General features: G+C 46.2%; 1 long non-coding RNA gene across 1 annotated transcript; it reads right to left on the reverse strand.

The window, feature by feature from the left end:
* Positions 1 to 2,560: 2,560 nt before the first annotated feature.
* Positions 2,561 to 6,988, reverse strand: LOC127301035 (uncharacterized). The gene is made up of 5 exons (XR_011748490.1): positions 6,038 to 6,988; positions 3,468 to 5,803; positions 3,275 to 3,388; positions 3,035 to 3,161; positions 2,561 to 2,850 (listed from the first exon to the last, which is right to left on the reverse strand). It is a non-coding gene; the product is annotated as an uncharacterized lncRNA (long non-coding RNA).
* Between the last annotated feature and the right edge of the window lie 8,008 nt (positions 6,989 to 14,996).

The raw sequence follows: 14,996 nt of genomic DNA on the forward strand, positions 1-14,996 counted from the left end.
GAAGAGGCCGCAAAAGTCGATGTAGAATGGCAGGTCGAGGGAGACAAAGTCGGCGAAGCGCGGGCAGAGCCGCATGAAGAGGCCGCAAAAGTCGGTATAGAGCGGTGAGCCGACGTAGACGGAGTCGGTGAAGCGCGGGCAGAGCCGCGGGGAGAGGCCGCAAACGGCGACGAAGAATGACTAGCCGTCATACACGGAGACAGCGGACAAATACCAAGTACCGAAGGTGGGCCCAAAGAAGGGGCGGGATCAGCGGAAGACATAGCTCTTTTTTTTTTTTTTTGCTTTTTTTTTTCTCAGCTGGAAGTCAACGCCACACGGAACGAGATCGATCTCAGCAGCACGCGCGGGCCGATTGGAGAGCAGGGAGCGGGGGCAGGGAAATCAGCAGCCAGAACTCAATCTCACGAGGCAGAAATCAGATCGATCTAGTTGGCACACACGCGGCCAGGGAGATTGCAGCAGGGAGACAGATCGATCCAGGGAGATTGCAGCAGGGAGATGGCCACGCGCGTGACCGGGAGCACGCGCGGGGCCGGTAGCCAGGCGGGAGACGAGCCGGCCAGGCGGGAGACGAGGACGGCCAGAGCAGCGGGGCGGGCGGGGACGGCCAGGCGGGAGACGAGGACGGCCAGGCGGGAGAGCAGTTGAGCAGATCGGGCGATCGATCGGAAGAGCTGACGGAGAAGATCGGGCGGCGCGGCCGGAACACGTAATAGACTAGAGGATCAATTATTTTGCTCTGATACCATGTTAGAGGAATATGCGTGTTGTATTACCAGGGGGCCAAAGGCCACAATATATAGTACATGTACAGGTGGAAATATGCAGGAAGCCCCCTAACATATGGGGAAACTACAATATACAGATATATACATCTAACATCTCTTACTGCAGTAGGGTTGCAAGAAAAGCTTGAGACTTACGAGTGGCTCGAGAGATCGACCCGAAAATGAATTAAGCCGAGTTGAGCGCCTTACGTAACTCGACCTAAGTGGCTCGAGAACGACTTGTCTCTTAGCTTGACTAGGAAGTGGGCGGCGCGGCGCACGCCGTGCCCGTGCTGTCTACCGGGTGGGAGGAAATTTTTATTGTAGAAGGCTCCACATAGAATCATTTTTGTTTAGGCCGATTCAGACTGCAACATAGCGTTGCTGCTGGGCTGTGGTTGTCTGAAACACGGAATTCTACGGAGCCTAGTCAGTGAGCCAGTACGTGGAATTTATCTTTCCTCAGTGAAAAACAATGCAAACGAAGCTTCTATTACCTCCCCCTTGTTCTTCTTGGACGATGATTTTTTGCGGTAGGATCCGTATGAGCGATAGCCGGAGTTGTTTTGGGATAAGAGGAAGAACGGAGTGCTCATCGAAATCTCGTCTGTCCCTTTTAGATTCGACGATCGGTGAGTCGTCGAGCACGGACTGGAGAAGCAATTAGTAATGGCCCCCGCCTTGGACGTCTCGGGATCCGAGGCAGCGGAGCACATAGGGCAAGCGGGGCTAGGCTAGGATGCTTCGCTTTTATTGGGATGTGCATATGCAGAGGAGGCGGCCATCAACTTTGCCGCATACAGTGGTTCTTCGTCATTTCCACTGTTCCCTCCCTCCCTCCTTGTGCTCTTCTTATCGCATCTCAAGCGGAAGCAGACCACCATCGCCGCGGAGGTAGATGCTTGATTTGACCGTTTCTTCATGCGTGCAGGTGGGGCTGGTGGTCGGCAAGCTCAGGGCCTCCTCCGATCGCACCCTCATCTACTCCCTACTCCCCACGCCGCCCACCGACGGGGTGAACCTGCTTGCTCCCTTCAGGTCGCCGCCCCGTAAACTGTCAAGGCCAAGTCCAAGGGGGGAGGGAAAGGGGTGCCACAGCTTCTTCAGACGTGCCGCCAACGCTCCAGTTTGATGTCGAGAGCATGCTTGCAGGTGCAATCTCCAGTCATCCATTTAGAGTTGCAAGATTTGGTCATCCTAACATTGCGAGAGGATAACATGAGTCGCTAGGCATATACCCCTTTAATGTTTTAATGTGCATGGGCTGCCACCGTGCCACTACCCTGTTATCATACAAACACATAGTTCTATCTAAGAGCTGAGTGTTCTTCTTCTGTTTTATTTCCTTTGTTGGTAGGACTAACAAAAGTGTGTTCTCCTCTTTATCCTCTCCCTCCATGAAAGGGGAGAAATTAGAGGGAAAGCTCCTGTGAAACACACTGGCTCGTTCTTTTGACGTTTTCAGCTGATTCTTCTTGGCAGTAAGAAATAGATCCCTCGTTGTTAGATTGTGCCATGATTCCACGCATGAATTGAACTTCAAATTTCTTCCTGTATTTTGTTTATCATTCTTCATCTAGAAACCACACAAATTGTAAGAAGTATCTCCATTGTTTCTCTCTCTCATCTCGGCATCTACAAATCGCCAGCTGTTCGTTTCTTGTCCAATAGGGAGCTAAAAATGTTGGTAGTATAGATGAAAATCTTGAACAATGAAGGTAGACAACATCATTAGTGATATAGTTAGATTAACCATGGTACCACAGCTTTTGTTATGTAGTAAGCCAGTATAAAGAGTTGGGGTACGGTTTAAACAGGAGATGGTGGAGAAACACAGACTGATTGCAGAGCACACATGTGTACAGAAACAACGTGTCATTCCAAAAGACTCCAGTTCCGACTACCGGCTGCACAAACGCTTTAGAACTAACTATCAATATAAGAGACTGCAATTTTAGCTCTGGCAATAAAAAAAAACCTCACCACTGCTGTACTGTTATAACAAAAGGCTTCAGCATAAGGCACTGGCATAGAGCGGAAGGATAAGCACCTATCTAGGTTGGTGGAGCTGAAAAAGATCCTGAAAAGGAAGGACATAAAACAGCATTAATTCAGTAAGCATGCAGTGTATACATACTGAAAGCATAGATCTTTTCTAAAAAGAAGTTAACTCCATTTGGCAGCTCCAATAGGAGGATAAATGTGGCACGCGCTGTACTCTATAAAGTACCGACAACAAATCCCTATTATACAAAACAGCTTACTCGAAAAAGCGATGCAGACTTTGTAGATGGCACCATTTTAGTAATTAGTTTGCCTGAACCAATACATGACCACATAATGTTCCGACAGGGCGCTCTATTTTCTAACAGATCTGATATAGTGCTTGGCCTGAAAATAGCAAGTTTGTGCTATAATCCACTGAGCTAGAGAACATGACATAAGCTATTCGGAAAATTAATTGGAAAGTTTTGAGCCCTCTGCTACTGAAGTTAGTACATTACCTGTCCTGTTGCAGGCAAAAACCATCTTGAAATCAGCCTGTAGTTGAACACAGTGGAGTGATACTTTGAAACACGGTCCCTTTAATTCGTCTGTACGGCACACAAAAACTGTAGCTGCAGCAAGACGTTTGTGAGAAAATTAAGCAATGATTCCTGAAGAAATAAATTCTTAACTTGTTGTCAATATAGCTACCTGATGCAGTGATGCCTTATCTCTGTCTCATGCACTGGCTACTGTATTATAGTTGAACAAATTACTACCTCTGGTCGCTTTTAATTGACGTTGCTCCACCCCGCGCCGATTAAAATCGACCGGAGGGAGTACTTGTGAACCCTATATGAATAACAATTCACCGGTCAAGGGAGGGAGCAGCTTGAGGTCAAAGTTAGAATCAGATCACCTTCTAGGAAAGGAAAACGTTATTTGAACGGTAGCAAGCAGATGGTTCAGAATCTCAAATACAGTACAGTGCTGAATCTCCATCAAGGAAGATGTCATAGAAGATCATTCAAAATCTCAAATACAATGGTACAGTACTTAATCTCCATTAAGCATATATCTTGTCAATTTCTAGAGAAAACCACACCATTTATGGCATTGGCTACATTATTAGTAGGATAACCTATAGCACGCTGTGCCAGATAAGATGGATCGGAATAGTTTCCAGAAAATTAATCATATATTGCATTAACAATAGTAGAAACATGGCGAGAATCAGGTTACAATATCATATTAGGTGGTATAAAATCTAAGAAGGGGTAGCTTCCCCCCTTTTGGAGTCATTAGTACAATTCCGTTCATTGAGAACCCACTGTGCAAACACCGCTAGATCCTGCCGCTCTTCAGGAGAGACCGTAGAATTAAAAAGCTTCATATTCATGTGCAGCAGAACCACAGTAACATGCTGAAACAGCGGGGAAACAGCTTAGGTACATATATGAATCATCTGAACAAAAAACATTCCGAATACAAAAACCTTCGTCAGGTTTGTCAACTGAAAGATAAACACAGAAAAATATTCAGTTCTACTTAATATAAGAAGAAAAATCAGCTTTCACCTGGTTCCAGCAGATCACAACTTGAACCTGTATTCAAGTTGTCCACTGAATTTCAAATATTTCTAAAACATACAACATTGCCATAAATATGTTCTCGAAAAATAATAGGAAGAATTTGAAGGACCATTATCTTTTTTCATTTATCTTGAGGAGGAAAATATAAATGCCTATCCAGAACTCCCGAAGTAGAAAAGGGCATCGCACACTTGCCTCTCCATGGTATCCATAGGCCGATCATTTGCTATTGGAGCAGAAGCTAACTTTATACATCACCATGTCGAAGCAATTTATCTTTCGGGTTTGCAGGTTAAGCAAGCAAAGCATACATGACTTCCCTTCAAAGCATCTTCATCAGATTTTCCACTTGAAACATGGATAGAAACATCTGCACTTTGGCTTACCCCAAGAAGCAATTCAACAAACAATCTGCAATCTCACCAACAAAGGCTCCACCTAAATATAACTAAAGTGAGTTTTGCTTAAGGCTCCAGCTTCAATTTGTAAATCTAGCTGAGAGTAAGAACATTAAGTTGAAATAAATAGCATGCTCACAGTTACATACCTGTGAGTTTTTAAGTGTGGATCTTCATTGGTAAAGTGAATATTAAAAAAATCCTTGGAAAATAATTCAGAGAGAAGAGCTAGCGTATTTAAGTGAATGGTGGAGTTATCTCCACTGATAATGACAACACTACCTCCACTGATAATGACCACACTGAGATAGAGCCTGCAACCCCATTCATATATAATCATGCATGTTGCCCTTCCATATGCTAAAAGACATGTTTCATTTATGGTTAAGAACACTTCATAGTGCCCCTATGCACCTACATGTTTGAGGAAAGATTTATTAAGCCACCATTTCATCTATCATTTGTAGGACCATAACATCACACTCTCTTAACTAAAGGATCAAAATAAATTGCACAGAACATACATGTATAATCAGAAAGGGTTTAATATGGTGCCATTTTTTTACATCTCTCCCTTTGTGAGATCATCGACATGGCTAACATGTAACTTATCAAGAATAAGTAGAGAAAGAAAATACACTAATTTCTATTTCCAATGTTTCTTGTAGGCTCACCTCAAAATTCTATTTTTTGTGCTACCAAACTCAACATTGTGAATGAGATAAGTTCCTAAAGAGGCGCATGATCCAAATACTTATATAAGTAAGCATAGTAAAACATAACCAGACAGCTGGCCATATGCCATATAATGATATCATTTTAAAGAGAGCTTGTATTTTGCCAAATCATAGACAATCCTTACTATAAAAGTCATGAACAGAATGGCATTTAGTGGAAGATGATAAACTGAAGAATAAGAGTTGGTAACATAACTAAATTCTGATGCGAACAAAATGCATGTCAGTTTTTTATGAAGCGCTGACCACTCTTAAGCCTGCACTCATCTTTTTTTTACAATCTTCTCTGCTGCTGGTAGCGACACTCGGGAGAGTAACATCTGCAAGGTAAGAGGAACCAGACGATAAATAAGGTGCTTGAAGGTTGCAAAGTTTTCCCATGCAAAAGAAAATGATAGCTTAAGAAGAACAGCCAGAAGCTAGATTTTCAGAAGGAGAAAATGACATGAGAATTTGATCGACTTGACTGAAACATGTAACACCATAAATGCTAAGAAACTGAATCTGTCTAAGCAACGAAATAGCTAGAAAGTACAGAAGAGCATGGAACTAACCTGAATATATTACGGAACACTTTTGACACTCCTCATGGGTACATTCTGCTTCCATCACCTAGGTTGTCTGTTGGAACTACACCAGAATAAAGGCACATGAGTATCACATGTTAAATCATTGTGCATTTCAAGCATGACTACCTGGTACGGACATTAATAATGAAAACGATGTTAAGCTAAGGGATCAACATATTTACTTAATCAACCAAGTTTTGGAATGAACAGTCAGTTTCCTAGAGGAACTTTTGTGCAATCACTGCTGGCATACAAAAGAGCAAACAAACAAAATTTATTCTGGTGTAGATTGATCATACCATGGTCCAATTAAGGAGCAAAATACTTCTAGGAAAAATTAAAATGTATATAGGTACAGACTAAGCTAATGAAATCTAGTTAGAAAAAATAGAAACATAATTTCTTAGTTAACCTGGCAATTCTTTATTTGCATACCAAGCAGTTGGTTGTTTTGGTTCTCTAGTTAAGCACGGGTGAAAGAATATGACATGTCACCTATGTACCACCACAGCAATAACAACAACAGATGCCTTCATGAGGAGAAGGAGCAACGAAACGCAAACAGCAGCGAGGGATAGTGCAGGCTTATAATATGCATATATGCATCCATATGAATTCGGAGAGATGGGAATCGCGCCAAGCGATGCATCCACTCCTCACCCTGACCTCTGAAACAAATCTAACCTGCATACAGAAACAATTTCGTCAGGAACCAAATAACAAACAGAAAGAAAAGAAAGCTTGCAATATGAGGTGGAGGAGCGATGAGCAGGAGGTTGGCTGTTCGCTTACTTGAGAAGGCCGTATGTGGGCAGTGAGAGTCTGATTTCCTTCACCCTGGCTACCGCGGAAGGGTACGGGAACACCGACCTGGCCGACACGGTGTGCTGTGGACCGCCAGCGAGATACAACTTCTCTCGTCCAGTCGTCCTGCACGTCGTCATCACCGCTGCATTAGAGACAGAGAGGGAGAGAGAGATCACCAGGGAGAAGATGATGTAATACGTCAAATTGACCTGGAGGGAAAGAAGGATGCCGAGATCCTCCACCGCATTGGCAACCACCTCGAGGGCGAGGTGCTCGTCCGCGTGACCAGCCGCCTCATGAAGGAGATGAGGACGCCAACTTCTTCTTCAGGTCGCTAGCCGCCCAAGGAGGGAGAGGAGGGAGCTGAACCCGAGGGAGGGTGCGGGTGGTGGCGATGCGGCGATGGGGATGTAGGCGGCGGTGATGGGAAGATCTGGCTCCCTCCGATGTGTGGCGACATCGCTGGCGCTGCTCCTCCGGGTGCAGCCGGGCGACGCATCGCCTCATGGCCGTGGCGGCGAACGGACGGGCCGACGATATTGTACGATTTTTTTTTCTTTCTACCCAACTCTTGTCGCTTCGGTCGGTGCTGGTGGACGGTGGAGCCTCTAGAAGTTTACCCTTCGGTCGGTTTCTAGACGGTGGACACGCGTACACATGTAACGTCTTGCCCATCTACAATATCCATCGTCATGTATGGTAAAAATCAGAAACGTGGCAAGATTTGATTAGGCAAACAGCTACCATGAACAGTACCCAAACTTATGAGAATTCAGCAAAGTGGTTCAGCTTTGATATATATAGTAAATATATTTGAGATCGACCCGAAAATGAATTAAGCCGAGTTGAGCGCCTTACGTAACTCGACCTAAAAATAAGGTGATCTTGAGCGACCACTAGCTCGCTCGTGTTAGAGATATATTCCGTGTACGTATAAACGGATAGTCTAGGATAGAGATAGGACTCTCGTGTCTTGCCTTGCACTCCAAGATGATCTATGTACGTCTATATATACTCGCCCATGAGGCTCAATAATACATCCATCATATTCCGCATATCTCTCTCCCTCTCTATCCTTCTACATGGTATCAGCCGCAAGTTCCTGACCTAGCCGCCGCACAGCTTCCGCACCGCGCCGCCCCGGGGAGGTCTCTCCATGGCCTACTCCGGGGGCCGCGCAACCCGTATGAGGGTTCGTTCGCCGATCTGTTGATCCGCTGCCCTCGAGTCCTTTTTTTTTTCCAATCTGTAGATTGGTTTTCTTTTTGCTCCGCCGGTCGCTCGACCGGTGTTTTCTTTTTTGGTTTTGCCGATCATAGATCGGATTGAATCGCCCACCGCCATCGTCATCATGCGCCTCTACTCCAACCTCGGCATCGACTGCACCGGCCATCTTCATCAACTGCGCGGCACGGCCGCACACGTCACACACGGGACGCCTACGTGCGACGCAGCAGGCTGTCTCGCCCGCGCGGTCTCCATCGCTGGTCCGTCTTCGCCGTCATCGCCCGGGACATCACCGACAACGTCGCCAACGACTCCAATCTGCGGCACGTCGTCCACGCCATGGCGCGTACAACGCCGCCGTCGGTCTGATCAACCGACCGCGCGCACGTCTCCGCCAAGCACGTCCCCGAGCACGCGCCTACCACCGATCGAGCTACGGGCTGCCGCTGCGTCGCCCCTTCGGGCCGCAGCGCCGCCGCCTTTGGTCCATGCTACCGGCCTCCGACGCGCCTTCCAAGGCGTGTACGTTGCTGGTGGCCTCCCGCCGCTGCATCGACTCGCGCCCTGTAGCTACGCCGGCCCCTCGGGCCGAGACGTCGCCGCACGCAGTCTACTTCGCCGTCCCCGCGCACCGACGTTCCAGGCTACTACCGCGCCGCCCCATCGGCGCAGGTCGCCACCGTCAGCGCAAGGTCTACGTCAAGCCGCCGGGTTCTTCCTCGCCTACTTCGAGTACCGCCACCGCACCTCCACAGGTAACCTGCATGCCCACTTCTGGTCGTTGCAGGCCTCGCCGACCACCTCTACAGTCTAGGCATCCAGCATGGCCACTCCTCGCCGCCGCTGGTTTCGCCGCCTTCTACGTCTCCGTCCACCACGACCTCGTCGCCAGCGTCATCGACAACCGCAGACTGCATCGGCACCTCTCCCTCTTCGCCGCTCTGCGTCTCGCCACCGCTCTGGAGGCCTCCTCTGCTGGTCCCCCTGACACTGGCGCATGGTCCATGATGGTCCCTGCCCTCGCACGCCCGGTATTGGCAACACCGGCCCGTGCCTTCGTCCCCGACGCGTTCCCGAGCCTGGCAAGCTCGGATCGACGCCTCGCCTTCATCGACTTCGTCTTTGCGTACTCGTTTCTGGCAAAACCGGAGTATGCCTTCGTCCCCGACGTGCGCCTAGTTCTGGCAAAACTAGGGCAGCACCTCGTCCTCGACGGCTCAGACTGCATCGACTTCGGCATCGACCATCTTCACGACTGCCTCGACGCGTCTCCGTCACTCTCCTCGCGCACTATGCGCTTGCGGCTTCATGTGCGGCTACCTCGACACCGGCACCCGACCACGACATCGACCACGGCATCCCCTCGCGCGGCTACCCCGACCAAGGTTGCACCGCCCAACGCTCTCGGCTCCCTCGACATCGGCACAAGGGCTACCACCTCGCCTGTGCCTCACCAGCTTCCTCTACAGTCCAAGCATCCGCGACGCGACATCGTCCACGACGCTCCCGCTACGACTGCGGGGGGTGTCAGCCTTCTAGGGTCCACTTCGGTTTATCTCCAGTCTGACCGTCCACGTCGTTCATGTTGTTCACGACGCTCCCGCTACAACTGCGGGGAGTGTTAGAGATATATTCCGTGTACGTATAAACGGATAGTCTAGGATAGAGATAGGACTCTCGTGTCTTGCCTTGCACTCCAAGATGATCCCTGTACGCCTATATATACTCGCCCATGAGGCTCAATAATACATCCATCATATTCCGCATATCTCTCTCCCTCTCTATCCTTCTACATATTATTTCAGCTCATTAGCTCGAAATAATATTATCATGTCTAATGATTTTGCAATATCTTAAAAATAAATAGGATAATTTGTTACCTTGAACGATGTGAGACTCTATTTTACTGTTTTATGTGCAACAAAATCTAGAAGTTTAATTCAGCGAGCAATTTGGACATTAATGGCACGTGGACTGCCCCTCTAAATAAAATAGGTACTATATGTCTTCCGGCCAATGTTTAACTGCATACATTTTTTATATTTTGGTTTTGATTGAAACAATATTTAATGATGTTTTGCTTTAATGTCGTTGTGTGTCTTACTAATTAAAAATTACTTCAAATATGATAAATTTTCTTGTCAATTTTAGCTCCAAACTATCTCGAGATCGACTCAAGATCGGTACAAGCTGAGTATAACCCAACTTTACGGCTCATTTGATTTGATTGCAGGTTATCAAAAGACCAGCGTATACAATCTTTATTTGCAAGCGAAGACATGCCAAGTACGGTTATATGCTCTTAATTTTATATCCTTTTCATGTGAAATATTATATTACTAGGAAAAATACCCGTGCGTTGCACCGGGAAGAGAAGCATAAAGTAAATTTCTGTTGGTACATCGTGCCCAGAAATACATATTATTTAGTATAGGAAATATGCTCGAGTGTTGCAAGAGAGATTTTTTTTAGTATTCCGTGCATACAAAAAATACTCTTGATTTTACAGTTTGTCCCTCTTCCATGTACTAAAGGTTGAATTTTGCTTTCAACACAGGACTTAATAAATTTGCGAGGTCTTTTAGTGCACCTTGCCATCTATACTGTACAAATATGGGATTTACTTAAATCAATTGGCAAAGTACAAAGTGATAATACGAACTAAAATTTGCAGTTTTTTATATGGACAATGTGACTATATTATAGGAATATAAAGATGTAGACTACAGAGAAAATAAATGATGTCTAGACAACATTTGTTCGGCTAACATTTTAGATGTACAGCTAACATTTTAATTAGTGACCAAAATAAAAAAAAGATCGAGATTTCCCCGAATCCATTGACACACATACTGAAGGGATTTTCAATTGAAAGGGTGATTCTCGTACGGTTAATTGTACCCACACACTAAATAACTTCCCGCACTTTAGTGTTTTATTTATAAGATACTCAGCAAAAAGACCATAACGAGAGCTTAGCCAATCCACACCTGTAGACATGTAGATAGTATTATCAGATCTTTAGTTTAACCCCAATACCTGAAGTGCAAGTGTAAAAATAGGGCACTCCTGATATAACAGATGAACATGTGTCAGCCTACTTTCCTACAAGACATAATTGACAGGATGTACACCGAGCTGGTGAGTGAAGACAACCTGCAGGCAGCTACCATCAGTGTCACTAAGTTAAATAGCTGAACCAAGAATTACTGCACCAACTTACAGTGCCATGTTAGCTGCATGCATTGGCGGAACCACGTCCAGTTCATCCTGTACTCAGAATTCAGAAAACAACGTCACTTTGGATTGGAATTTTGAAGGTGGCAGTTCCCAAACACGCACCACGTTCTGAAATTCAACCAATCAAGGGAAAATTTCATCGGATCAACCAACAGCAGAACAAGGGATCCACATGAATTTTCGGAGGCGCCCGACGCAGCTATACATGGATGATCCGATCGACATGAATTTCTGGAGGTGCTAGCCCGGAAACCGAGCGCGACCAAGCAGGTGCAGGACACACCCTGGCGCGACCTGTCGGAAACCAAACGCGAACAAGGAGGACACCCTTGCTCCCCCGCCAGTGGTGGTGCTAGGTGCGGCCCCTCCACTCTCCATCCATGGAAGACTACAGCTACGGGGGGGTTTGTACGACAACCCTTCCAAGAAGGTCAACGACAGCGATGACTTGGGGGATCCCTTTGGTGCTGAAGAGGTGAAGCTCCTCAACAACAGTGAAACGAGGTCGCGGTTTCACGGCTCTACAGAAGGCTGATGGTCTCGGATCGGCGAAGTTCATCGTCCGCGGCGAAGAAAGTATGGATGGAGCAACGGTTGTCTCGGGTTCGATGGCGTAGCGATGAATTTTGGATGAGCACGTGTGCGATGCCAAGGCATGAACCAGCTGCAGCCGGAGCACGAATCGACTCGACGATCTTGGGGCCGTCCGCCTTGGTCGTGTTCGGGTTCCCGGCCGGTCAGATTGGCTAGCAGGTAGGCCTCCCAAAATTCATCTAGTCGATTCATTGGGCACTCGTCGGAAAAGATTTTGCGGTTCGATTTGTCGATGGATACCTTGGTGGCTCGGTCACCCGGTGTATATATGAGCGCGTGCAACATGGAAATCGAACCTAATACGTGCATGCTTGTGCCAGCCCAGAGCTGGAGACCCTGGCCTAATACAGATCGCTTTGGGCTAACGTAAACGGGTTGGTCTCTTTGTGGTGCAAACCAAACCAACGCGACAAGAAAACTCATACGACGGACGACGGATAAGAAAACCATACATGAAGGACTAAACGGACCGAACCACGGAAACACTTCTCCCTTTATTATTAGGTATAGATAGATTAGTTGAATTCCCTGCTTATGTTCTGACTTGCTACTTCTGTTCATTGAACCATGCATCTAGGTAGACCAAGGATTTGGTGCTACCTCTTGTGAGTATATGTACAGATGAAACTACATGGATTTTGCATGTGTGGTTTTGGTAATTAATAATAATTTTTTATGCACTAATTTTTTCATTGAGTCATATTTGTAGGAGTTGTCCATAGAAAAGGCTTGAAGCATATGTTAGCTTCAAGGTTGCAATAAAAACAAAACGATGAAGAATACCAAGTGGCAAGTACGTCTTGAGGAAGAAGATTAAGTGATATCTCGTGTGTATCTTCAAGACATCAACATAATAAAGAAAGAAGTAATGAGGTGCAAGTTAAGAAAGGACACCTCGAAGAGATCATATTCTTGAAACTTGCCATACATATGGTGATCCTGAATATGTGAGCATACGGCGAAAAATAAGCTCTCCCATAGTGGATGATGTGGGAGCAAACTGCAAGATTTCATCAAGCAAGCACAATCAAGAAAATTGTTCCATCTTGTTGAGGTCAAGATCATCATCATCGAGCTCGAGTGGAATGCGCAAAGTTAATGTTTGTTCTCGATAGGGTTTCCTTCTTATTGGTCTCGTGGTTTAGTTGGGAGACCGGTTTATAGGTTAGTTGTCGTACTATCAAGAGGGATCTTAAGTGAGTAACTCGATCGTATCATTCAGAGATAGCTCAAACATTTGCATAATTGCATCATCTTTCGTGGTTGTTATTTTGATCTTATCCATGTGGTGTTTTCGAGCTTGTGGTTCTTTCCATGACAAGCTCTAGTTCATCAAACAGATTCTGCATGATTTACTTGTTGCATTTTTGATATTGGAGTTTTCTCGGTTTCTCGTAATAAGAGGTTTCACTCTAAAATTCATAGAAACTACTAGCGTCCCTTGGGCAAAGTCCGAGAAGGAATAGGGGAAAGCCCATGAAGAAATTTATACGAAGCCGAATCCCAGATACTATGTAAAACAGGAAAGCTAGACTCATATCGGGTAAACCGACATACATCATGTACACGACCTCGAGGTGGACTCTTAGACCTAGCCCACTATATACGGGCTAGGAGGAGCCACCGAGGGGGAGGAGATTCAATCATACGTAACACCCTAAAACCCTAGTTTTCATATAATATAATCCCGACGATTTGCCCTTGATCATACTTTTCGCCGGCTGCCTAGTTTAGGTGACCGATTAATTGATTCGCCATCGTTCTCCTTCCTAGAAAACCAAGTCCATCATCATGGGCATTAACAAGGTTAACCCTTTTTCATTGGCACCGTATGTGGGAAGCTTGGACGCTAGAAGCACGAATTCGACGACCTCTTCTTCAAGCAACAACTCGACTAGATCGGGTGACCAGGTGAAAGGATCGTATGCCGCACCTAGAGGGGGGGTGAATAGGTGCTAACCAATTTTTAGTTCTTTTTCAATTTAGGCTTAACACAAAGGTAAATTCTCTAGATATGCAACTATGTGAATTTACCTATATGACAAGGTCAACGACTAAGCAAGATATAGCTACGCAATATGTAGAGGAGATAAAGGATAGAGGTAACCGAGAGTGGAGCACACGGAGACACGGAGTTGATTCCCATAGTTCCCTTCCTTTGCAAGAAGGTACGTCTACGTTCGGAGGAGTGTGGTCGCTACGAAAGCCAGACCAACAGCCACGAAGGCTTCACTCAGGTCTCCTGTGAGCAACGCCACGAAGGCCTAGCCCACTTCCACTAAGGGATTTCCTCGAGGCGGAAACCGGGCCTTTACAAGGTTCTTGGGGCACACATCCACAACTAAATTGGAGGCTCCCAAATCTGTAACAGCACAACAATCAACAATAATACATCAACAACAAACAACTAGGGATCCAAATAGGAACACTAGCAAGAGAGCCCTCAAGCATATGAGGGGGAAATGTAAATCGCTTCGGTGAGGATGTAGATCGGTGTCTTCTCCTTCGAATCTCCAAAGATCAAGAGCTTTGGTTGGGTGAGGGAGGAGATCTTGCAAATCTTGAGTTCTTGAAGTGGCTCTAATGGTGGTGAGGCTTGGCAGAATTTCTTCAATGATTGAGCAAGAAGGAAGGTAGGAGAAGGGGTATAAATACCCCCTCTCAAAATCCAGCCGTTGGTGAGTTTCGAGGGCCGGATAATCCGGCCTAAGTTGGGGCCGGAAAATCCGGCCCCCCAAAAAATCCGGCCCTCGAGAAAAACCGGGCAAATGTCCGGCCAAAAATCCGGCCCCATGCCAGGGAAGTACTGAGCCACGTCAACTCTGGTCCTTAGCCAAATTTTGGGGGCCGGATATTTCACAAATATCCGGCCCGGATTATCCGGCCTGGTGATATATTTTCAGCTTCCTTTTGACTCCTTTTTCCACACAAGTCACTCATATACATGTATCTATATAATCCCTGCACCACTTCATCAAACATTAGTGTATCGCATACATTGACATCAAACACACAAAACATATTGTGAGAGATGTTCTTTCACCAGGTGCGCTTCGGATCGATAAATTTTCGTCCA

The sequence above is a fragment of the Lolium perenne genome, chromosome 7, assembly GCF_019359855.2.
Source record: "Lolium perenne isolate Kyuss_39 chromosome 7, Kyuss_2.0, whole genome shotgun sequence".
Classification (NCBI taxonomy): Eukaryota; Viridiplantae; Streptophyta; class Magnoliopsida; order Poales; family Poaceae; genus Lolium; species Lolium perenne.